Source organism: Pleuronectes platessa, chromosome 17 (assembly GCF_947347685.1).
Source record: "Pleuronectes platessa chromosome 17, fPlePla1.1, whole genome shotgun sequence".
NCBI classification, from domain to species: domain Eukaryota; kingdom Metazoa; phylum Chordata; class Actinopteri; order Pleuronectiformes; family Pleuronectidae; genus Pleuronectes; species Pleuronectes platessa.
The window spans coordinates 3801760-3828829 of NC_070642.1; positions in this window are offsets into that span (position 1 = coordinate 3801760).

Consider the following 27070-nt stretch of genomic DNA (forward strand, 5'->3'; position numbering starts at 1 on the left):
CACCAGCTGCAAGACCTCCCACATGCAGTGACCTGATGATGGAGCACAGGCCATGCAGGAGGGGGATGACCTCACAGATGGAGGCGCTGTGTTTTGAGAGTGCCCTTGTGACCTCCTCAAAAGGACAAAGAACAGTGAGCATGTCTGATGCTAACCTCCACTCATTTGGATACATGATTGTTGGAGCTCTACCCATGTTAGACACCTGTGTCATAATCTGCACAGCCCTGCGCTGTTCCAGCAGCCGCTGGAGCATGTAGAACGTATAGTTCCACCTTGTTTTTATATCTGTTATGAGCGTGTGCTGGGGGAGGTTCAACTGTGTTTGCAGCTCATGTAGTCTGTTGCTGGCTTTGCTTGAGCGATGAACATGGCCACTGCCAGATATGATCCTGGCTTTGGAGAGAAGGGATGTCACAACCCTGTCCTTCTCCAGTGCTTTGATCACCACCAAGTGAAGCGTATGGGACATGCAACGGATGTGCCCATATTCAGTCAAATTGGTGAGATGAATGTGAGGCCTTAGTAGCACCCAGCTGAACACCAGTGACCCGAGAAGGAAGAGGAGAGGAGGAGGAGGTGGCTGATACAGTGGGCTTTCTAATGTGATGGGCATATAGCAGATGGTTATGTTTTGTAATATTTTTTATACCACTACTACCTAGAAAGTGTCAGACACTCAGTGCGTGAAGTAAAATAAAACTGGTTAGAGCCAACTGACTGTTTAAAAAAAAAAAAAAAACTCCAACGACCGGCAGAGAGAGGGAGGGAGAGAGAGAGAGAGTAGCCAGACGCTGATACTCAATGCTTGAAGTAAAAAAAAAAAAATCTCCGACAGGCAGAGACGCAACGCGAGTCGCTTTCTACCAGCACCACGTCTGAACGAACCCACGTTTAACAGAACTCTACTGGTTAATAAGTAAGTACAAACTGAAATAAAAACAGACTTCAAGCTGAAGAAACCCTAAACGTTAACGGAAAAGACCCGCGAACCTGAGTGACTGAGAGACAGAGAGCTGTTCTGTGAGTGAGTGAGCAGAGCGGTGTGTGAAGGGGAGGAGCGCTGTGACGCTGTGTGAGGATTTTCATTCAGTCCGAGCACAGATATTGACTCGTATTACTCGTATAATACTCGTGCTCGGCAAAAGTGCTTTATCCGGCTCATCTCTAGCATTTATACATGCAATGAGTTAGACATGCATTAATGGTTAGTGAGTTCATTAATAGATCTTTTGTAAAAACGTATTAATACTGTATTATTAAGTTAAATAAATAAATATATAATACTGTATTATTAATAAGTATTGCCCCCCTACGGCAAGATGCCCCCTCATCAGGGGGCGTGATGGCTGCAGCCTATAATTTCAGTGTCTACTATAGCGTAGAACAATACATGGATTACTTGTGTGTGGAGATTTCCCCAAAAGCGCAACTTCCCTGTCCACCGATCAACAGTAACTAGCGGCGGAGCTCGAGCCTCCGCACTTTGTTACACTTACACGGAGGCACACATACAGTGGATCTATTAATGAACTCACTAACCATTGGCGCATTTCTAGCTCATTACCTCTTTAAATTAGGGCTGTCAAAACGATTACAATTTTAAAGATTAATCACAGAGTAGCAGATTAACCACGATTAATCCCCATTTCTAAATGCCCGAAAAATCTCCATTTTCTATTTATATTGTTATGGAAACGGTAAAATAAATGACAGAAGGCGGATATATACATTTAACATTAGTTTTTTTATTGATGACAAGTCCAAATGATATGAGTTAAGATTGAAAAACAAAGTAACATCAAACTAAACAACGTGGTCTCATGAAGCGGTTTCGTAAGATATCTTAAAAAAATTGAGGAACACATTTTTGTAGAGAATACTACAATGCAGAGCGCTACAAATGCGCTATGAACCAATTTTCGGAGAGAATCCTACGAAATGTTACAAACGACAAGCGCGCCTGCGCAGACAACTGCGGCGCTATGATCAAGCAAGACGGCGGAGATTGCTGTATTCTTGGTGGAAAACGCTATATTTAAGCAATGTTTCTTAATAAAAATGCGTTTTGATGATATTTATAGTGAGATGTGTGTTTCAGTTTCAATATGTTCATTCATGGTTAAAAAACAAACCGCTAATATGTTTTCTAAGCCCTATTTTCACAACCCTATTCTCAACCTGGAGGAGGATACAAAGAACTACAAATTGAACGACGTTCCCGTACATGTATGTGTGTTGTTCCCATCTTTTGTAGTTCTATTGTTTTTTCACTATTATGTGTGATTGCGACTTGGAAACTTGCATGCTTTTTTATAGTTTTTTGGTGTGAGAAAACCCCTTGTTTAGTCAGATTTAATTTTTCTTACTAATAAAACGGTAAAATCAAGTTTTTCAAGGTTTTGGCCCTACTCAGTTGAGCACCCTATAAGTTTGCATTGGGATATGGTAGTGGAGTTCAAGAAGCAGGTACAAGGTTCAAAAGTCATCCCTGAGCAGCAGGAGCCATCCACAATTTTCCCACTGCCATAATGTTACTCCCGAGCTCAAGACCTTTACGATGATGTCTTTGCTGTTGTTCTACGACAAAGTTTACATTTCTTGCTCCAAACACAGGCCATCTCAGGTGTATTTTCTCAGACCCCTTTTAGGTCCAAGCTGGATCAAATCTGTCAAAACTGTTTTAAGTGGTATTTAATGGCCAGATATGGTCAAAATATGTATGTTTGCTTTATACACAATCATATGTTTCACTTTGGACCAAGTTAGAGACACCTTTGTTCATTAACAACCCAATTTCTCACACCCCAGCCATAGCCTGTTTGCCCTCCTCCCCTCTGGGAGGCGCTACAGGGTCCTTCGTTCCCAGACCAGCAGGTTCAACAGTTTATTCCTGCTGCTGTCACTCAGCTGAATTACCATTGTGTAGAGTTCATATGCATTTGTGGTAGTGGGGGAGGGTCAGCATCGGCTACAGGAGGGAGGGAATGGAGATGGGGTTCTGGGATCGGTGCCAGGGAGAGAGTCTAATTGTACACAGGTGTTCCCGTTCAACTAATGACTCTCTCCCCTTTATCAGCAGTAGCGCGCTGGGGTAATGTGTGGTCATTCTGTAGTGGGGCAATGTGTGGGGGTGCGCTCGCGACAGACAGGGACATGTGATACAAGGTTGTCCGACACTGCAGACAGGGGGGAGGAACCAGCAGTGACTCCCCAGGAGGCACCGCTGGTTCCTGAATTACACTCCATGGAAGATTTTCCACTCGAACACTCTCGTGATGATACTCTACGCTCAGCCTTTGATCAAGTGATACGAATTGATGGTCACATGGTGCGCCCTGACGCTGCGCAGACGTTCCCATATTTTTCATTGGTCAGGGACAAGCTATACCGAGTGAGTCGTGACACTCAGGAGGAGAAAACACCCAGTTGCTAGTGCCTAAAAGCCGTCGGGAAATGGTTTTCCAGGCGGCTCATTTTAACCCAATGGCTGGTCACCTGGGGTATGATATAACACTAAGCCGGATAATGACCCGATTCTAATGGCCTGGTGTGTGTCTTGCCGTGAATGTCAACTGGTGAACCAACCAGCCATTCCGAGAGCTCCATTGCGCCTGCTACCATTAATGGAGGTTCCATTTGAGCGCATTGGTATGGACCTCATCGGGCCATTTCACCGGACTGCACGTGGGAATCGCTTTGTGTTTGTCCTGGTGGATTACGCAACGCGATATCCAGAGGCAGTGCCGCTGCGCACCATCTCTGCAAAGAGTGTTGCGTAGGCACTGTTTAAGGTCATCTCCCGAGTCGGGATCCCAAAAAAGATCCTGACTGACCAAGGCACCTCATTTATGTCACGAAAACTAAGGGAACTCTACGGATTACTGGGTGTCAAATCACGACGCAGCAGCTCTGAACACTGAGTAGCAGATCACTGAGCAGCTGTGACCAGAGAAACTCTGTTTCACTGTTCTTCTACAAAGACACTGACCGGCTGCTTCAAGGGAACAAGCTCTAATCCAACTGTGTGTGTCCCTCTGAGTGAGTGGGGCCGGATATGGGTACATGGAGCAGGTCATTCTGCGCATGCGTCAATGCCTTACAAAGATTAACGCGTTGATTCCAGTAATTAATCCCCCCTCGTTAACGCATTAATTTTGACAGCCCTAGTTTAAATGCATGTCTCACCAACGACAGCAAGCAACATTCCTCTGGAAATTAAAACTTGATTTAAAACAGGTTTATCTGAATCCACTGAACAATGACAATGTCATTATGTGCGGTAAATGTGCATGGGAAATTTACTTTTTGGGGGCATTGGCCCTGTCTTATTTCAGCCAAACATTTTCAGCTGACTTCCCAACACCTTGAGATATCGATAGGAGGCTAACGCCGAGTTCACACTGGACGCGGAAGCAACGCCGAAGCGTGGTGTAAGCGCTAATCCCAAGCGCGCCGGCGCTTGGCTGTTCACACCGGACGCGGAAGCCGCGCTGAAGCGCCGGGCAGCGCTAATAATATCACTCGTTGATCCAGTAGTATAAAAGCATATTTGTTGCTCCAACATTAAGCAACAGCGTCCCAACATTTGTTTTTTTTGGTGTTGTCTTTATACAACATGTTCCGAGGATCATACAACTCACTGTACTTCTCCACTTCAATTATTAATTTAATGTCATCCATGTTGAAGAACTTCTCCGCTGTTTGCTCCGCTAAATGTCGGGTGTCGAGGGTAAATTACTTATTCTCCACTCAAGCCTATGTGGAGAATACGTAGCCCCCCCCCCCCCCCCCCCCCCTGTCTCTTTTGATCTGTATGACTGCCTGTGTGGCTGTAGTGGATGGGCAGAGGGGGACATTTAATAATGTGGTTGGTAAAAGTGTTAAAATTAAAACTCCAAGACAACAGAAGGTGAATACAAAGTATGGGATGCATATTTGATCATTTATATCATATAAAATATCGTTTAAAATCATTTTTCAGTGTGTTTACTGTCGCGATATGCTCGCGTCAAGCGGAAAAAATTTACTCGACGCCGAAACGATCGCTTCACGGCGCTAGGCAGCCGCGGCATGGCGAGGCGCTTCAGCGTCCGGTGTTACCGGCACAAAGGTTTAACATGGGAGTGGATGGGAGCCAGAGGCTTGGCGCTGCGCTTACGCGTCCGGTGTGAACCCGCCGTCAGCCTGTGTCTGTTAGGTTGGTACAAGGTGAAAAATTACCAGATAATGTTTATCATGCAGATAATTAGCTCGGCCATTAGCAGTGATAGCCAGCTGCTGGTGCATCAAAGCCTGTGTTACTGGATGGTCAGGCACTTGAACACCTGAAGCCAAGCAGCTGTGAGGAAAAAGGGAGCAGAGATCAATACTATATTACCTCAATTACACTTGCATAATCACTGCTCCCCTGCTCAGGGTGCACACTCTGAAATGTTGCACACGTGGATAAAAGCAAAACACACTAAACAACAGGACATTTAAAAAATATGTAAGAGATGAGATATTTGTTGAAGGCAGCCCGTGGCTTCCTACCCTCTACTGAGGATATTCCAATTAGATGACATATTTCCAGATTATAAAGAACATTCTACGAGAAGTTGATCTTAAGATTTCGACTGCGGCACAATGCGATGTCATTAATAGAACACAAATAGAACACATTTCACATTTGGTCTAACACATTGCGCTGCCCCTGCACAATATGTCTGTAGAGTCATTTACATGAATGACATCAAAAAGCAAAAATAGGCACTAATATATAATGTGAAATAACTTAACCTTGTTATTCCTATGAAGTTATACTCAAATGTCCCCTAGGAAAATTATTTTTTATTATTTTTTTTTCAGAAAGACGGTGGTCCGATCTCAGTCTTCCCCATTGGGCCCTGAAATGGACTCTGCTCCATTTAAGAGTTCCTTGTGGACGGCAGTAATGATGGTCGGTGTCATTTGTCATGGTGAGTGCTGTGTGTGTGTGATGGCTTTGAATCCTGAATCCATATTCAGTTAAACATCTCACTATATGATATTTATATCAGGATACTGTGTTCCAGAGGTTAATGTCCAACCTCATTATGTGTGATTAAATTGTGTAATATCTAAATTAGTAAATGATTGATTGAAATTGTTAAATTTTAAAGAGCTAAAGTAATGATCCTAACCTAATATAACATATTCAGGGGGCATTCACACATACTTTTCAGTTAAGTCAGAAACCAAAAATAACAAGTGTGAAAAGTGCCTCAGACCATAGTCTGAGTCCAACGGTTCAACAATTATTTTTGACAGTGTGATGAGAGAGAAGAGTCAAGTCTTTGAGTAACTTATCACTCACGCTTCATTTGAGGGCCTAATTCAACTGACTGATCATTAACCCACAAAGCAAAATCCACCACAGTTGCTGCATAGTCGAGTACATTTGTCACCATAATGTAAGGAAAGAATTAATTAAACTCAAAGACAATTCAAATCAAACCTGGTGAAACAAAAGTCAAACATTTACAATAAACATTCCCAGCAGTAAGGAAAATGAGTAAGCATCAAATAAAAGAATACAGACCTATTTTTTACAGTTAATTGCAGATGATTAATCAGCATGATTAATTTCCAAATAACCTTTCAGACTGTAATATATTCATCCTAGGCACTATCTATTTTTCTAAATATATGCTCATTAGTAATGGGTTCAACCTAACTTCACTCTTTACCTGATTTCTGTCGATTTGACAACTGTGTGTTGAACCTACAACAGTGCATGATGAATGGCCAGTATGTGTGGTAATGATACATGCTAGAGATTGCTTTGCGTAGAGACACAGCAGAAGTATTACTTTTTAATTTGATTTATTGTGCTTTACTCTGAGCATATGTGAGGGCTACAAAGAATCCACATTCCCACAGAGGTGCACACACACCAACACACACTGACATCACAAAGATGTATGAATAATCGGATGAACAGAAAGAGCTAGCTAGAATTTATGTCATGCCCCATGTGGTCGCGAAACAATGATAATAATTTTCCTGAATATGTTCTTAATATTTTTGACTTGCTAACTGCTGCAGAGAAACCAGCAAACCAGTTGGTCTGTTTCCACTGCCTCTTTATACAGGCACAACTGCCGCGACAGCAGTTTTTTCTCCACAGTGTGATCTGGGCAGCTCCTTGATGGCGAATCATCTTCCTCAACACGTCCACTGTCTTGCTCACTTCAGCTAATGCTTGTCAGCATGATATCCTCCTGGGAGATAAGGAAGGGGGATGCCCTGTAGAATGACAGTCTGTCAGGCCTGCAGGCCTGCAGGCAGAAGAACATTCAAGCTGACCAGTGGAGAAATAAGAGAGTGAGCTTTTTCGTTCTCTCCCTGCCTCCTCCTGCCTTTGATAAAAGCTGTGATCGAGCTTGTAACAAGCCGCACTTGAAAGACTGTATCTATGACTTTTGATGTGCAGACCTTCATGTAAATAAAGCAGAAGATACAGGTCCCAGAAGGGACTGTATCTGTTTTTTATTCACACTGGATGTTTAATTAAATTTTTTAATAAATCAAAATGAACTCTTCGCACTCCCTTTGAGACCCCCCCCGAACTGCAGAGTGTGGATTCAAACTACTCTGCCTCCCATGCAAGAATGAGTGCATGGGCCTGGGCATGTGTGTGATGATTTAGCCGAGTGTACATATGTGAGGTCTAAATGCCCACAAGGAATGTAATCACTGTCTCAGGGTTAACGGTGGGAAGCAGTGGAATTAGGATTAGGTTACAGGTAATTTCAGGGTTTGGTAGTAAGTAAAAAGCCATGGTGACTTGAGTAGAGCGCAGAATGACTGAGCTGCTCTTAAGGCAGCTTTTAGGTCAAAGTAGAAAATCCATGATTAGAAGAATCTCTTGATTATAAATGTACACTATCAGAGTCAACTGTTGACGACATTCATGATGAAAATACTAATTCATGATAGTAATATTATTAATCATTATTATTATGACAATAAAATAAGGGTATCGCTATTTGCTAACGGTTTTCTTAGAAGCTGCCAGGAAATTTGAACTTTCACACTTTTTTGTTGCATCAAATAACTGATTAAAACCAAACATACATCACTGTGATAAGAACTACCTAAAATGCAGCCTAAAGCTTTTTATATATACAGTGCCTTGCATAAGTATTCACCCCCCTTGGACTTTTTCCCATTATGTACTGTTACTAACTGGAATTCAAATAGACTTAAATAAACTTTTTCCCGTTTGATCAACAAAACATGCATAGTACTTTGGAGGTGCAAAATAAATTTTATTGTGACACAAACAATAATGAGAACAAAAAAGTTGACATCTGTTGGGTGCATAAGTATTCACCCCTCTGTGTCAATACTTGGTAGAACCCCCTTTCGCTGCAATTACAGCTGCAAGTCTTTTGGGGTATGTCTCTACCAGCTTTGCACATCTAAAGATGGAAAGGTTTGTCCATTCTTCTTGGCAAAAAAAGATGAAGCTCAGTCAGATTGGATGGAGACCGTATGTGAACCGCAATCTTCAAGTCTTGCCATAGATTCTCTATTGGATTGAGGTCTGGGCTTTGACTGGGCCATTTTAAGACATTAACATTCTTTAATCCAAACCATTCCTTTGTAGCTCTGGCTGTATGTTTAGGCTCATTGTCCTGCTGGAAGATGAACCTCCGCCCCAGTCTCAAGTCTTTTGCAGACTGCATCAGATTTTCTTCAAGGATTTCCCTGTATTTGGCTCCATCCATCTTTCCCTCTATTCTGACCAGTTTCCCTGTACCTGCTGAAGAGAAGCATCCCCACAGCATGATGCTACCACCACCATGTTTCACTGTTGGGATGGTGTGCTCAGGGTGATGGGCAGTGTTGGGTTTTCGCCACACATAGCGTTTTGCATTGAGGCCAAAAAGTTCAATTTTGGTCTCATCTGACCAGAGCACCTTCTTCCACATGTTTGGTGTGTCTCCCACATGGCTTCTGGCAAACTCCAAACGGGATTTTTTATGGATCCCTTTCAACAATGGCTTTCTTCTTGCCACTCTTCCATAAAGGCCAGATTTGTGGAGTAGACGACTAATAGTTGTCCTGTGGACAGATTCTCCCACCTCAGCTGTGGATCTCTGCAACTCCTCCAGAGTAACCATGGGCCTCCTGGTTGCTTCTCTGATTAATTTTCTCCTTGTCCGACTCTTCAGTTTGGGTGGACGGCCTCCTCTTGGTAGGTTTGCGGTTGTGCCATATTCTTTCCATTTTCTTATGATGGATTTTATGGTGCTCAGAGAGATGTTCAAAGCTCTGGATATTTTTTTATAACCTAACCCTGCTTCATATTTCTCCACAACTTTATCCCTGACCTGTTTGGTGAGCTCCTTGGTCTTCATGATGCTGTTTGTTCAGTAATGATCTCCAACAAACTCTGAGTCCGTCACAGAACAGGTGTATTTATACTGAGATTAAATTGCAGACAGGTGGACCCTATTTACTAATTATGTGACTTGCAAATGTGACTTGTGAATGCAATTGGTCGCACCAGATCTTTGTTAGGGGTTTCACAGTAAAGGGGGTGAATACATATGCACTCAACACTTTTCAGATTTTTATTTGTAAATAATTGTGAAATCCATGTAATATTTCCCCCCACTTCCAAATGATGCACTATTTTGTATATACAGTGCCTTGCATAAGTATTCACCCCCTTTGGACTTTTCTACATTTTGTCATGGTATAACCACAGATTAAAATTTATTTCATCGTGAGTTTATGTAATGGACCAACACAAAATAGTGCATCATTTGGAAGTGGGGGGAAATATTACATGGATTTCACAATTATTTACAAATAAAAATCTGAAAAGTGTTGAGTGCATATGTATTCACCCCCTTTACTGTGAAACCCCTAACAAAGATCTGGTGCGACCAATTGCATTCACAAGTCACATTTGCAAGTCACATAATTAGTAAATAGGGTCCACCTGTCTGCAATTTAATCTCAGTATAAATACACCTGTTCTGTGACGGACTCAGAGTTTGTTGGAGATCATTACTGAACAAACAGCATCATGAAGACCAAGGAGCTCACCAAACAGGTCAGGGATAAAGTTGTGGAGAAATATGAAGCAGGGTTAGGTTATAAAAAAATATCCAGAGCTTTGAACATCTCTCTGAGCACCATAAAATCCATCATAAGAAAATGGAAAGAATATGGCACAACCGCAAACCTACCAAGAGGAGGCCGTCCACCCAAACTGAAGAGTCGGACAAGGAGAAAATTAATCAGAGAAGCAACCAGGAGGCCCATGGTTACTCTGGAGGAGTTGCAGAGATCCACAGCTGAGGTGGGAGAATCTGTCCACAGGACAACTATTAGTCGTCTACTCCACAAATCTGGCCTTTATGGAAGAGTGGCAAGAAGAAAGCCATTGTTGAAAGGGATCCATAAAAAATCCCGTTTGGAGTTTGCCAGAAGCCATGTGGGAGACACAGCAAACATGTGGAAGAAGGTGCTCTGGTCAGATGAGACCAAAATTGAACTTTTTGGCCTCAATGCAAAACGCTATGTGTGGCGAAAACCCAACACTGCCCATCACCCTGAGCACACCATCCCAACAGTGAAACATGGTGGTGGTAGCATCATGCTGTGGGGATGCTTCTCTTCAGTAGGTACAGGGAAACTGGTCAGAATAGAGGGAAAGATGGATGGAGCCAAATACAGGGAAATCCTTGAAGAAAATCTGATGCAGTCTGCAAAAGACTTGAGACTGGGGCGGAGGTTCATCTTCCAGCAGGACAATGACCCTAAACATACAGCCAGAGCTACAAAGGAATGGTTTGGATTAAAGAATGTTAATGTCTTAAAATGGCCCAGTCAAAGCCCAGACCTCAATCCAATAGAGAATCTATGGCAAGACTTGAAGATTGCGGTTCACAGACGGTCTCCATCCAATCTGACTGAGCTTCATCTTTTTTGCCAAGAAGAATGGACAAACCTTTCCATCTCTAGATGTGCAAAGCTGGTAGAGACATACCCCAAAAGACTTGCAGCTGTAATTGCAGCGAAAGGGGGTTCTACCAAGTATTGACACAGGGGGGTGAATACTTATGCACCCAACAGATGTCAACTTTTTTGTTCTCATTATTGTTTGTGTCACAATAAAATTTATTTTGCACCTCCAAAGTACTATGCATGTTTTGTTGATCAAACGGGAAAAAGTTTATTTAAGTCTATTTGAATTCCAGTTAGTAACAGTACATAATGGGAAAAAGTCCACGGGGGGTGAATACTTATGCAAGGCACTGTATATGATGTGGTCTTAGTGATTGGATATCAGGACACATTGAGCACATATTTGGGTGCAGGACAATAGAGAGAGGTAGCAAAACGGGAGGGGGCTGATGGAATAGAGCTTCATGCAGCTCAGTTATGAAGACAGGTTTTATCTAAATAAGACATTTGATTGATTGTGAAACTGTAGTGGGTCAGAGGACGTCAACTGAGTAGGTAATGCTTTTATATGTGGCCCATGTAACATAATAGCATTCACACAATGAAAATAATGTAAGCACATGCATCACAGACCACCACTAAATGTGTGATCCCAGGACATATTGATTACGCATGTGGGTGCATTCAGACTGACCCCTTGTGATCAGAGCAGGATGAAAGTGCTCAGTGGGTCCTGGAGAACTAAAGTAATGTTAATATTAGCTTCCATGTTGCCATTGGCTAGTAGCACAGTTCTCACAGCTTAACCACTTGAATGCCAAGTGTGGCGTTTAGGCGACTTATCTTTCAATGCCCACAAGCTCACAAGTTCCATTTGAAAACACCTCCACATTCGCTGCATTTTGTTATCCACAGCCAGACAGGCAGGGAAATATAACTTCCACTGAAGGTATATAAAATATTTTCACTGAGCACAAAAAATTTTAATTGAGCACCTGGATTACATTCTGCTACTTAAGAATTCCGTGCATAATTGTCCAGATAGTATCTGATCCCGTCCACCTCATATACTGTACCCTCACACTGACGACACATCCATGAATAATCTGGAATCTTACAATAAATGGCAGATGCATTGCCGGTCTCTGTCTGATGTAACAGCTATGAAAAATAGATACAGCCTGAGTGGATGACAAAAGATAATGGGTTTAATGTGAATCAGGTGTACTTGCAAGACGTTTAGCTTTGCTTTCTTGGGTTCACTGATTTCCACCAGTGCTCCCACACAGAACAACCAGGAGTCTATTTACAGACACGTGAAGCGCAAGCTTTTCTCGCCATGCAAAAATGATTTTAGCTCAGGCCCAGTCATGCATAAATATGAAGGCTGAAAGTATTGCCACATTTTTATATATTGATACAAGGGTTGTGGAGAAACAAAGTGCTCCTGAGAGCTGACCCTTCCATTTCTGACAGTTAGCCTGCAGCTCCACATGTCAAATATATTGTAAGTCACCACAGGGAGAGGTGGATGTCAACGTGATGTTTTCCCTAGACCTTGAGGGGGAAGGGTTCTCTGAGCATAACCCACTTATTCCGAACTTTGTGACTTTATATTAGCATTTACATAAGTGAGTATACGTTCATATGTCACAACTTCACATAACAGCCTTTTCAAAATAATTCCAAAATTAGGGACTTGACCCTCATTTATTGAGAGTCTGAAATACTGCACATGCCTGCCTGTATTTCATTACCAATCCCACATGGTGCAAAACAAAAGCTTGAAAGAACTCAAAATGGTTCCTTCTGACTGCAGGGCTAAGAGTCAAAAGCAGCATAGCCAGAATAATTATAGGTATTGATTCACAGCTCCAATTATATGAGGAACATTTGACCTGTGCACACTGTGCTGGTTTTCCATACCCTCTCAATGTTTTCTTTTCCAGAATGCAAATGATTCATGAAGTAATCATGTAGCGGTTGCAGCACCTTATTTATATTGTCTCCTTTTACTGACTACGCAAAGGGAGACAATGCCCCCCCACCCCCCACCCGACCCTTTAGGAGCAAAACACCCAGACTGAAAGAAACACAGAGTGACTGGTCATTTTGGGTTGCTTTGCATCTCTTTGCGGTCATTTTGCATTTTTGTCTATCTTTAAGGTACTCATGGCTCTGTAGGCTAATTCTGTGATCTGTCTATGCTCTCAAACCAGGGAGCCATAAGACTTGCACATGAGGAACAAATTATAGTTTAACCTAAGGGTGTACACTGCCACCATTACTGGTGAAAAAATGTGGCTGTTAGGGATGTAGTTGTGGACAGTCTTTCTAGCTGTCCAAGTGATCAGTAAAAAAAAAAAGTCTTAAAAAATTGCCAGAAGAAAATTGATTCCTGTGGGTGTGGTTTATGGTGCATATCTATCCAGGCCGTATGTTACCCCCAAAAAGCAGTGAAATCCTAAAACCAAGATATGTTGTATCTTGTAAGGAGCACACTCTGGTCTTTATTAGGTTGCACTGCCCTTGGAATTCCTAATTTTAATGGAGCTTTCAAGAAGACGGGAAGTCTTGTGGGGTCTACCTACTTCAATAAAGTTTAAATAAACCGAAAAAATATAAACAATCTGGGCACTTTACCCAGGGTCTCGAGCAGCCTGCTCAGGTATGCAACTGCTGAGCCTCTGAGCTCCAACTCATTCCCAGTCACATAGTCTATGTGCACCTATGAAAAGTGTTGTGTCACAGTGGCAACTATCAGAGCAGCTGTCCTCTGGGGATTTAAGAGCTTTTGAAGGATGAAACCATGACGTTCATTTCTCTGCTGTGTGCTACCATCTCTGTCCCTGCTGAGTGGTTAAATACAACCTCTGTAGAAGTTGATGCTCCATTTCCCCCCCAAGACAGAATGACAGCTCACACTAGAGGTGATTAACAAAGTAATTGATGTGCTGGATTGATGGAAAATCATGCATTTTTATTGTAAGTAAAAATTTGGCATGCTGTTACAGAGCCACAGAAATGGCAGGCCTTTTAATATAACCAGTCCAGTGCTCATTCTAAATTCGACCTCCTCAAACAGAGTACAGTTTGAAAACTTTACACTTATCACAACTTGTTTGTCAGTAATGAAGATTTTAAAGTCAATGTTTTTCATAAATTGAAACAGAATTGTATTCATTATTGTTCAGATGTGGCTTACATTTATAATTTGATTGATTTTCTTAACTTCTGTAATTTTCTCATACGTAACATGTCGGCTATTTCAGAGGTGTGTGTTAAGCAATCGACACAATCTTCACACCCATATTTCCAACTTTTCAAAATAAAAGCTCTGTAATTCAGCTTGATGTAAAGGATTGCAGCAACAAAATGAACGGTGTGCTTCTACTTTGAAGAAAAATTGCCAAGTAGGAAGTCATTTTATGATGTCATGACAGAGATTTTCATCTGCTTCACCCGAAACGGTCTCTGTGTGTGACACTCCGATGAAATTAATACAAATTTAAGTGTCAACCGGATCTGGTGGCATTTTTTAACTGAGATGTGACCCATTTGCCGACCACTGAAGTTGACCACACACACAAACCCATACAAGTGTTAAGTCGATCCGCAAACAGACGGATAGAAAGACAAATGTTTGTGGTATTAGGTAGATGGTTGCCACATAGATACATCGTTTTGTAGAATTCAACTCACACTGACACTGATCCATCTTTTACCCCTGTTTTTGTAGTATAAATCTGCCCATCATTCAAATCTTGAAAGGGCCTTCATTTTGCAACTATGCAGAAGGTCATGGATGGATGTTACGGTATTTGTAAAATTTGATGGTACTATTACATTCTAAAAACGTATTAAAGTGTGGTGATATCATTAAAACCTACTTTACATATTATGAATTCAAATGATCCATTAAAAAGCCCTGAACGTGGGGTGAACTTCTAAATTTAAATCTCAAATGAAAGCGTAACATCCATTGCAGACACTAATTAGGGGCTACTGGCTATGTTATTTAGTCAATTTTCATAGTAGTTCCACTTCTCGCATTCCAGGTATTCCTCAAAAAACATGTTTTTGATATAATGCCATTTACATTTTTAATTGACCTTTTATACATTTTAAATTTTTTTAGTTTTTGTATTACTACCCCAAGCTTCCATAAGTGGGTCAAAAATGACCCGCATGCATTTTCTATGGAATCCAATGGGAACCTTTGATTCTTATCAACTGTGACTGTCATGAATAAATTAACTGTGGACCACCGAGACTATATCAGAAGTTTCACCCCTCAAGAAGATTATTTTACACAGCAAGAGCTGATACGTGTAAGAATTATCTTCATATAATATTGTGTGTGTGTCTTTCATGACTGTTATTATTATTTATAAACAAATTAGCCTACTTTATAACTACCTAACACTAGCTAGCTAACTAAGATAGCTAACATTACTATATGTATTGTGTGTGTGCGTGTCATTCATGATTGTTGTGTGAAAGAGTATTTTATTATTTATCAACAAATTAGCCTACTTTCTAACTAGCTAACACTAGCTAGCTAACTAAGTTAGCTAACATTACTATATGTAGTGTGTGTGTGTGTGTTTGAGTGTATTTATTTATATAGCTACATATTGATCTGTTGAAAACATTACTAAGGTGTCATGGCTGCTAGATACACAGCTGAAATGGTCCTACAGATGCTGGATGATGGAGAGGCAGTAATGGGGTTGGACTCCGAGTCTGACATTTCTGATGATGAGGACCCAGACTATTGTCCAGGTGGCAGTGGCAGTCATCCACCTGGAAATCCAACTGAACAGGATCAATCTGACTCAAAAGATTCCTCTTCTGTGTCCTCTGAAGAAGAAAGTGTCCAAATCATGTCCAACAGAACAAGTCGGAAGGGCTCTTACTGGAGCAAGTTACCTCCCACTCAGGGCAGAACACAGAGCCACAATATCCTCAGAAGTCGGTCAGGGCCTGCACAAGGGCTTGGGACCACTGTCTCACCCAAAGATGCATGGGAGCTCTTTATCACTGATGATATAATACAAGACAAACTTGGAAGGACGGAGAGGAAGAGAGGAGGTGGATGAGCCACTCTTGTTATGAGTGTTGTCCAAGAACTTTGCTCTTGGTGTCCAGTGTATCAGATCTGGTCGAATCTGGAGATCACAGCATGACTTCTTGGTACGTCTGATGTGGTCATGATCTTTTGGCGATCTGCTATAGCCATCAAAGACCACAATGATCTTCTGAGAGAGACAGCCAAGACCCTGCAAGTATCTCAGGTAACTGTTGGCAATCTCCTGCCAACTCTGACCTTGTTCCCACTTCACCATGTAGAGAAGCCATCCACCATCAACCACCAGAGTGGAGGAGGGTTGGTTAGTGAGGTCAAGCGGATCAGTTAAATCCTTCAGGCTAGTCTTGGAAAAGCCTGCCTTGTTTGCCTTGTCAATTTTCTGATTTTTCTTGCTGAACAGGGACAACGGGAAGGAAGTCAGCTCATACTGTAAGCTCGTCTCAACTGTCATAGCCTGTTGGGCCAAAATGATCAGTCGGTTGAACAACTTGAGTGAGTCAAGGTGAATCTTCTTTTCATTGACCTTGGGAATCTTTCTGAGTGATGACAGGGCTTGTACCTTCAACTTCACCTCCATAGTCGATGTGGCTGACCGTTCATCCAGCTTTATCTGCATCTCCCTCCCTACTTCAGCTGCTCTCTCTGCATTAACTGGGTCATCTCTTGTGCTTGTGAATCCTGTTGAGAAAGACACAAGCAACTCCTTATCTCGATCTTGGTCAAATGGGTTGATCTCCTCAAACCATTTGAGGACAAGTTCAATCGCTTCAGCATCTCGCTTCATTTGAGTTTAGGCAAGGTCTCGGTGGAGTGGACCATGTTTCTTGACACCTTCTTCCATGCGCTGGTTGACATTGGAGAAGTGGTTGAGGGTAAGCACCCAGCACCTGTGACCAGAATCACTATTTCTCATCCTCCCTCTGCTCAGTCCACCTTCTGACTTGGCTGCCTTCATTAATGTCTGCTCAATACAGATGTCACACCAGGTGCCAGACCAATCATGGCTAGAGTAACGGACAACATGGTTCCCATGGGCAGTTCACAGTCTGCAATTGCAATGGAGATTGCAGCGACCGCCGGTGCAGCTGTAAAAAGAATGGTGTCAAGTGTATCTCGGCATGTGGAGTTTGCAAAGGCATTACGTGCAAGAGTTGTGTTCATGATGATGTTCAGTTTGGAGAAGACTCAGACATTGACACATGAGGCTTGTGGCAGAGTGGATCAGTATTATGAAAGTATGCAAGAATAACGCTACTTTTCAAATTCAAATGTCTGTTTTTCCACTAAGGAGCAGTTTTGGTGAAAAACTAATGCTGCCCTGACAATTATTACCTTTCCATGAGGTTATTGCTTTAGACAAATAGAAAAAAGATAGAACTTTTCATGGTGTTAACTGGGTTATTTTTATTTTTTTATTGTTTTTGGGGAGGTGGGGGGAGTTGGAACCCTTTATTCGTGAATAATGACTGAAAATGCAGTGAGTGGGAAAGGTGGGGGTGACTGTTTTTGCACTAAGGAGTGGTTTTGGTGAAAAACTAATGCTTGCAATCAACTCAGAATCATGAAAAAACCCTAGTTTGACCCCTCACAAGTTAAAGCCAAATTTAACATTTTCGATTTTTCAAAAATCGGTTACAGGTACCCCAACTTTGAGCAATTTTTTAGGAGGTTTCCCACGGGAGTTGAATTTCAACATTTTAAGACATGATATGACACACACCTTCCTAAACACAATTGTGAAGAAATTTCTTGGTAAGGATTTAGTTTGCATATGTTGCCCTCACTAACTGCACAGAGTTTGGATTCAATGACAGCCTTACCATGGTCAGCTATGTCAGAAAGAAAGGAAAAGCTGTTGTGCTCCTGAGCACGATGCACAACGACAAAGTAGTGGATGAAAATAGCAGAAAGAAAAAACCAGAAGTGATCACATTTTAAAACAAGACTAAAAGGAGGTGTAGACACCACTGACCAGATGGTTGGCACCTACACCTGCAAGCGCCAAACACAGAGGTGGCCCATGGTGCAACATAATTTACATCGCCACCCTGAATGCCTACACCTTTTTCACGGCTCAGCACCCAGAATTCAAGAGCGGCATCACCAATGCACGACGGCTCTTCCTCAAAGAGCTGTCAAAGGAGATTGTCACACCACACACGAGGAGTCAACTGGAAGGCTGGCCCCAACTGCAAACCCTGATTATTGGAGGTTTGGTGTGGGGTGACAAAAGCCACAACCGAACCACAGGAAAGAAGCAGACAATAGGTGTGGGAAATGCAATGTACCTGTGTGCAATGATCACAGCCAGAAACAAGTAGTTTGTCTGAACCGGATTCATTGATGAGAAAAGAAGGCAAAACAGGGAAAAGAGAGAGGAACTGTCAATGACTGGACAGTTACACACACACACACACACAAAATGGATGTTCACATTTTTCTATTGCTGTTCTGGGTAATTTTCTTTTTCAAAAATGTTAAAAAGAGAAAAATAAAGATATTTCAAACATGAAACCATTCTTGTGTGGTCCTAAATATAATACAAGTGAATATTCTTAACCAAAATGACGAAAATGGCATAAAAACCCATTGATTCGAATATGGGTCATTTTTGACCCACTTATGGAAGAGTGTAGGGTCCAGTCACTCATGCATCTAAGGGTTAAGCAATTTAAACAGAGTTTCTCCAAATAATGAGAGAGGTTGATGAGTTCTCCAAGGTAAGAATGTATTGATCCTGGAGTAGAAGATCAGTTGTTACAGCAGCACAGGGACCAGGTCAGAGGGCGTGGATCCAAATAGCTTTCAGCTTTAATTCCCAACAATCGTCTTCAGTCGTATACAGAGGTGTTCAAATCAACAGCTTAGCCTTTGTGTGCCTTCACTGGCATTTATTAAGCTGTAGAGGTTTGATATGGTTGAAGACAGGTACCAGAATACAATATTGAGGCGTGAATGTAAATCATAAAAACATTTTTTGGGGGAAATTGATCTCATCTCGATCCTATGTTTGAAAAAAAGTGTTTTCAGACACGCAATTGTGTTTGCAGCCTTACAGTATTGCACTTTTAAGTGTGCTATGGAGCATACTGTAGCTGTAACAATGATCATAGTGGTACTGGTAGAATACAAAAAAAGTTGAACAGAAGGTACTGTATTGGGTTGTGATGGGTTTTGGTTTCTCTTCTGGGGTAGAGGTAACGACATCCTCTGTTGGAAATCTTACCGTCTGTAGGCGTGGGTTTCAAAGATGGCTGATATGGGGTCTGCTGCCTTTCGTGCAGTGTCATAATTGACAACTTGTCATCAGATATCACTTCCCTGCTCTCATAATACACTCAGAGAGATGTTACACTGTGTGCAGTCTGGATGCACGGATTGCAGTTAGCAGGGAGTGTGACTGTGTGCTATGGGTATCTTGGTGACAGGATGCTCCTGGCCCACCTGGAAACAGGTAGAAATTGGTGTGATAGCGGCGTTATAACCAGAGATCATTTTATTTATTTTTATCAACCAAAATACTAAATGGGCACAGTCCTGCTGCCTGCTCCATGGCGCTCGAAAAGAGGTCATATGTTTTTATTAGTGCTGTCAAACGATTAAAATATTTAATCGCGATTAATCGCATTTATGTCATAGTTAACTCAAAATTAATTGCGATTAATCGCAAATTTGTATCTATCTAAGGGTCCCTTTATTTATTTTTTCTCCATACGTTTTTTTTTCGTTTTAATGCTCTATCAACATGGAAAAGTGGATTGACTTGCTTTATGCAAATGTTTTATTTTATTGAAAAACAACATTGCCAACAGGGCGGTACAAAATAAAATTATAAAGTGCACATTTCAGATAAACAAGATATAGTGCAGTTAAACCAGGGGTGTCCAAACTACGGCCCGCGGGCCATCTGCGGCCCGCCATCCATTTTAAATTGGCCCGCCTCAAAAAAATTTAAATTAAAAAATTAAATTAAAAAAAATAAATAATATATATATATTTTTTTTAAACTAACAATTTAGTAGCACTGAAATGGCAATTACTTATAGCACGTAGTAGTTTTGCTCTATTTTTGAAGAAATTGTACTTTCTTGATTCTTGTTGTTCTGGGTTTGTACCCTCGAGTAGGGGAGAGCGGGGTAATGTGAGACATTTTTTACATTTGCTCCCCTCTAGGCGAGCTAAAATCATATATCAGTAAAATTTACACATTTCCTATTAATTCAGGATGTTTCCTAGCAATGGAAATGATCAGAATGTCTTCAGGACAAAGGGCAGTGAAAATATGATTGTTTGTAAAAAAGTGGTCTTGTGTCTCACTTTACCCCAGCTTAGGGGTAAAGTGAGACAGACCAGAGAAATCAAGGGGGTAAAGTGATCCACTTACTTTTTCCACTTTAAAACTACCATAACAACACATGTTGTAATAGGTCAATTAAGCACATTTATGATTATTATGATTCATGTGATCTCTTGCACACCCTAGCTTGCCTGCACATTGTTTCTCTGTCCAATTGGCAGGGACAGGGATATTGTTTTTCTCTGCATATTCAAATGCCAGTTCACGGCACTTAACTGGAGCAAGGCCACGGAACTGGTCAGCTAGTTGTTTCAAGTGTTTGGCCAGCTCCTCCATCTCATCTGTGAATATTCTCTTTGCCTCAGCTACTGCACCCCAGGCTAGTGATTTTACTTCCCCTTTCTCTTTTTACTTTATGAATCTTTTGAGGGTTGTCTTGTCAATATTTCTATCCCTTCCAGCTTTTCTTAAGGACTTCTTTCCTTGCATGACCTCAGCGGCTGCACTCTCCATCTCTGCGAGGGGTGTTTGGCCCCAGGTTGTCTTCTTGGTGTATAGTTTCTTGGCATGATGGCTTTTCCACAATGTTTATGACATTAAAAATAAGACGTATATAATGTAATATAACACTAAAATATATTTGAGACTAAACTTAACTTGTGCTTCATAGTGGGGTAAGGTGAGACACTGTCCCACTTTACCCCACAGCATTTGTCCCATTTTACCCCACAGCCACAATTTTTGAAAAACAACATCTCTTAGCAATTCAGGCTAATCTTCAGCTAGCATCAATCACATAGTTTTATATGTTGGAAGTTCACCAACATGTATGATATAAGTTTTTCTACCTGAATCAATTTGTTTTGACAAAACAGTTGATGCAAAATAATTTACTTTTACATGCAAAAAGAACATTTTTGTGAAAAACCACAGCATCAGCACCAACTTCTCCTTCATGGCAAGGGTGGAATGGGAGGGGCTTGAAAACATAATTATCACATGACCACAAATGTGTTCCGTTGCCTAGATACAGGGGGTGTCTCACATTACCCCACTCTCCCCTTCCCTTGAATGCACTGATTGCAAATTGCTTTGGATAAAAGCCTCTGTTACGATACGAGACGGGCGGAGGCAAAACACAGAGCACTGAGGTGGTGCGTTCAATGATGTTTATTTGACGGGGTGCTGATGGCTCCGGGAGTTCTTCAGCGCGGGGGAGAGGCAGGAGGGCAGGACGAGGGAGTGCTGATGGCTCCGGGAGTTCTTCAGCAGGAATGGAGAAGCAGGTGAGCAGGATGACGGGGTAGCTGATGGCTCCGGGAGTTCGTCAGCGGGAAGGAGAATCAGGTGAGCAGGATCACGGGGTAACTGGAGGACAGGAGAACAGACACGAGGATTAACTGGGAGAATAATCACAGGAGGATATGACTATGAGCCGAGAACGAGAAACTACCACTGTAGTGACAAGGACGAACTGGCGATGACTCCGTGCTCAGCCAGGGCAGATATAGGGAGCAGTTGATGAGTGCAGGTGCGCCTGGTGAGCCGGGTCATCTAGTGAGACGAGCAGCACCTGTGGGAAAAAGGAGAGGAGAGAGGACGAGGGGCACAGAGAACTGTGACAGCGTCAGCTAAATTAATTGTAATGTAATGGACTATGGCCCACTCTATTGTACTACTCAGTTTTGACTTCACATTTTTTTCTGTATGTGGCCCTCAGGATAACAAGTTTGGACACCCCTGAGTTAAACCATGGCTTAATATTTTCTTTTTTTCAAGTTTGCTGTGATCATAGCAGTTAGGCCTCTTATTTCAGAAACAATGAACCGTAACAGTTAGGTTACCAATAAAAGGTAAGCCTACTACTTCTTTGCTTTCAGCCAACTACTCTAACAGACAAGCAACAAAATAACAAACAAACAAAATACGAAGTGTCGGCCTACTTTGAATTAAATTAAACACAGAACTTTGTAGGGCTATTTGAGTCCTCCCCATATTTGTGGAAAACGTATGAAATACGAAGTACCCTATTTTGAAATAAATAAATAAAAACATATAGCTGCAGCCTAATAGCTTAAAAATATATATTTTAGTTGGCAAAATATTAAAACAAAAAGCGAGAGCAGGTCAGACTGGAGGCGAACACAGATACTGAAGCTCATTAGAAACCAACTGCAGCTTCTGCTCTGATCAAGAAACTGAGGCGCTGATCAGCTGAGACCAGAGAAACTGTGTTTTCACTGTTTCCATAGTTAAGAAGCAGTCAGTCAGTCACTGAGCAGCTGCTTCACGTGAATGAGCTCTGATCTCACTGTGTCGTTCTGAGCGAGTGAGCGGGGGTGGGGGGCGGAGCGCCCGGAACGGCGCGCTATCTGGGAGCACACACAGACACACACACACTCGCCCGCTCATGGTAATTCATGATGGTCTGATACGAGGATGTTTTAAAAGTTATTGTGATTTAGTCAACCACCAACATGCAAAAGCGTGTGTCACACAGCGAAAGAGTGAGAGTTGGCAGATCTCGCGAGAAAAAAAATTGACTGTTTTAAAATGGGTTTGCGTTAACGCCGTTAATAACGCGTTTAACTGAGGGCACTAGTTTTTATTGATTAGTATTTGCAAACATCTCCACCACAGTGTGTCCTCAGAATCAGTGCAGACAGTGTGTGTAAAACTAAAGCTCATTAAAGATGCCTCGTGGCCCCGGGTAATTTATCTTGTTCCCACAACTTAATTATTCGTGGCCACACATTCGATTTTCCCAAGATGTTACCAGAGGGGCTCTGAATATGCAAATACATATTAACATTTCAATTTTCCAAACAACTGTACTTTAAATCAATTTAAATTTAAATAAAACCAGCCTTCGTAAGTGTAATATGTTATTACCATATTATCACCACTAGAGGTGGAGTGGTATTTAAATTGTCTCTAAATTGTCATAATTCCTGCGTGTGGGTGATGGGCGGATGAGTCAAGCCTACATGTGGATTTGTTTGGATGTTGTCAGAGCCGATTTGTGCACCTCTAGTACAGTCATCGTAGATTGTGATCATGGACTATTGACAGTGGATGGCGAATCAGAGATCTTGATGGTGGATGGTGGATTTTAATGATTTTGAACTGTACATTGAATTTCTGACCGGCGCTGACAGGCTATTCTGTGATGCTCAGACGTCATGTGTCTGTCCTTTCTGTAGGACTGGCAGGGAGACTCTATAAATGGCCAGATCTGGATTTCTCTCACAACTGCCTGTTTATGCTGTCTACATATTTGACAGAACATTCCTAAAACATAAAAGAAAACTGAAATAATCCCCTAGTCATTCTCTATGAACTGTATTTTATCTGTCTATTTATTTATTTATGCATGCATGTATTTATGTATCTATGTATTTACTGACTTCCATACGTAACCTGGATTGCCTGAATCCAGAATTTTTTGGGAATCCGGTACTTATGTTTATCGCGTCTACACAAAGCCCTTTCAAGAAAACACGGAAACGCTGGAGCGGAGTGGTTGAAATCGCTGTAAAGACGTCATGAAGCATGCGCATAAAGTGAAAGAACACAAAAGTCGAGATCCTACTAGCAATCTTCCCATTGCTGAACGACATCTCTACCACCTGAAATCACTGTTACCACAGCAATCAAACAGGACTAGTTAGAATCTAGCGCTTTGCCATAACCCTTGTTTGTGTTAAGTTACCGTTATGAAACTTCCGTCTATAATAAAAATCTTTTCAAGTCAGATTTGCCGGTTTTGAACAATGATCCGATAAAAATAGATTAAACAGTGATAGATTAAAGTACTGCTTAGTAATGTCATCCTTTCCTAACCAGCTTCTTCACAACATCAATTTGGTTTATGTTGTTGCTGTTATGAAGTGACGCAGCAGGGTTTATAAGGGTTCAGGCTGAGGTTGCCAGGCGAGGCGTGGCGTGGTGCGTTCACGGTTAAATACAACAAGTGCTACATCCTCTGAATGAAGAAGCTTCCAGTGACTTCATTTATAAAATGGAACTCCAAAACCATATCCAACAGGACAGATAATCCTATTTTGAAACATTTTATTAAAATATGGTATGAAGTTAGAAAAAATCTTGGGCTGAATTTGAGACTGTCACCAAAAACACTTCTAAGACTAAATGAACTTGTACCCGTGCCTCTAAATAATACGATTCTGGAGATTTGGCATGACAGGGGAATCCAGCATCTGGAAGATTACTTTGATAAAGGATGTCTCTTGTCTTTTGAAGAACAGAAGAGGAAGTATGACTTGTCCATTAGAACTTTCTTTTGTTACCTCCAGTTAAGATCTTTTTTGAGAACTAACCTGGGCCCTGAAATGATTCTACCTGTGTTAACTTATGTGGAAAAAATGCTTCATGAGGGAAATGTGTGCAAATTTATTTCTAAAATATGTCCATGTTGCTGAATGAGTGCCCAAATCCAGGATTACACAGGTCCAGGATGAGATGGGAATCAGACTTGAATATAGCAATTGATGAACAACTCTGGTCAGATTTGTGCCAGAACAGTCTGTCAGCAATGGTTAATGCCCGGTACAGACTTGTGAATTATAATTTTCTTCATCAACTGTACCTCACCCCACAGAAGCTACATAAATCCAAACCTGAATTGTCAGAAATGTGTTTCAGATGTGGTATAGAGGTTGGCTCCTTCCTACACTGTACCTGGCTTTGCACAAAGGTGAGGTTATTTTTGGTATGACTTTTGTTATGCCTTAACTAAGATCACAGGAGTTACCTTTCCATTGGATCCTGAGCTATGTTTACTGGGAAACTTCACAACCTTCAACGGGTCTTTAACGAAGCTCCAAATTAAATTTGCATGAATTTCTTTGTGTGGCCAGGAAATGTATAGCAATGACTTGGAAGTCTGATTCCCCGACTCTCATAGACAGATGGTCTGTGGAAATGAACAGTTGTATTCCTCTTGAAAAGATTACATATAGTCTCAGAAAGAAATATAAGTTATTTTTGAAAATCTGGCAGCCTTATTTGGAGTACATGGATACACCACCATAGGACTGTAACTATTTGGAGCTCTGAATTACGTTATGTAATGTGTCATCCTTCTTTTTTTTTTAATCTTTGGCTGGGGGGAATTATTTACTTTATTAGGTCCCGAGCACTGACAGTGGGAGGCCCTATTGAAATTGTAATGATTATTATTATTATTATTCAGGCAAATTAATTGGCTTTTGAAGGGCTTTAACATGTTCAAATTCTTACCAAAATTTGCAGAAAGTTAAAAAGTGGTGAAAATGTACGTATTCTGGAGGAATTTTAAATGGGTGTCGCAAAACTTGATATACTTGTACCAGGGCTTTCATCAGATCAACTTCAAATTGAGATCAGTGTCATCACAACAAGATGGACATAAAAAGTTATTAGAAGATAGATTTTTCGTCACACGTCGTGGCGTCAAAGTGTGACTACACGCCATTAAAACACAATGATCTGGACCATGAATCCTTTGATGCTGAGCCGTAAACAAACAACTCCACTCCTGCAGTGTCAGTGTTCAAAGATCAAGGGAATCTTTATGTCTTGCAAACAGGACGTCTTTGTCTCTCTCTTTCCCTCTCTCAGAATTGGACATTTCCTCAAACCGTGTAAGCATTGAAGTAGGGCAAAGGTTCATCCACTGCCAAAGGAGACGATGTTGTCATAACTCCATTGTGCATTGTCCTAACACCACCAAACTTCTGTCTAATGATCAGAGTCCAAGCCTGAACAGCTCTGTGTCAATATTTCCTCAGTCATTATTTTAGTTTTTTCAGGCAAAATTATGAAACACTTCAAAATGCATGTGCTCGGGCCCGCTCAGTGCTGGTTTTCAGTCCTAACATTTTTTGAAATTATATTTATATTTATTATTACTATTCAGGCAAATGAATTGGCTTTTTAAGGGCTTTAACATGCTCTAATTCTTACCAAAAGTTAGAAAGTGGTGAAAATTTACGTATTCTGGAGGAATTTTTAATGGGCGTCGCAAAATGTCTCAATGGTGCCCCCTAAGACCCTATATTATTATTTTTCTCCGCTTAAATGATTTGGCTTTTTTAGGGCTTTAACATGCTCAAAAAGTTTCTAAAGTTTGCAGTAAATTATAAATGTGTGAAAATGTACGTATTCTGGAGTATTTGGAAATGGGCGCGGCAAAATAGCTCAACTGCGCCACCTACGGAAAAGCCCCTCCTATGGAAAAGCCTCCTCATTTCGCATTCACCGATCCTCACAAAAATGAGGACAGTTGTGTATCGTGACCAGATGCACAAAAGTCTCATTATTATAATTTTTTACTTGAATTCTCATTTAGATTAGATCTAAAACAGTTCAGTATTGTACTTTTGTCAAATATTGTCTGAGGAACTCTGCAGTCTTCTGTGCTTTTTGTTGATTCTTGGAAAAAGGGGAAATGTAAAGTTATAGTTCCCACGTATGTTTTAATAATTGAAATGTGAGGAAGAACAGAAAAAATTAAACAAAATATGAACATTTGATTCATTTCAAGTAATATTTCCCACATTAGTTTCCATTGAAATCTTAGTGGGGGTGGAGCCTGCTCACTTCCTTGAGTCAGCTGTGTGCTTCAACAAAAGGGAGAGCCTTGGTATCCTCTTCCCTTTTTCTGCGATAAAGTCCAGCTGGTTATAATAGGAGTCCATCACTTCCTTTGACGTCACCACCTCTAGGTC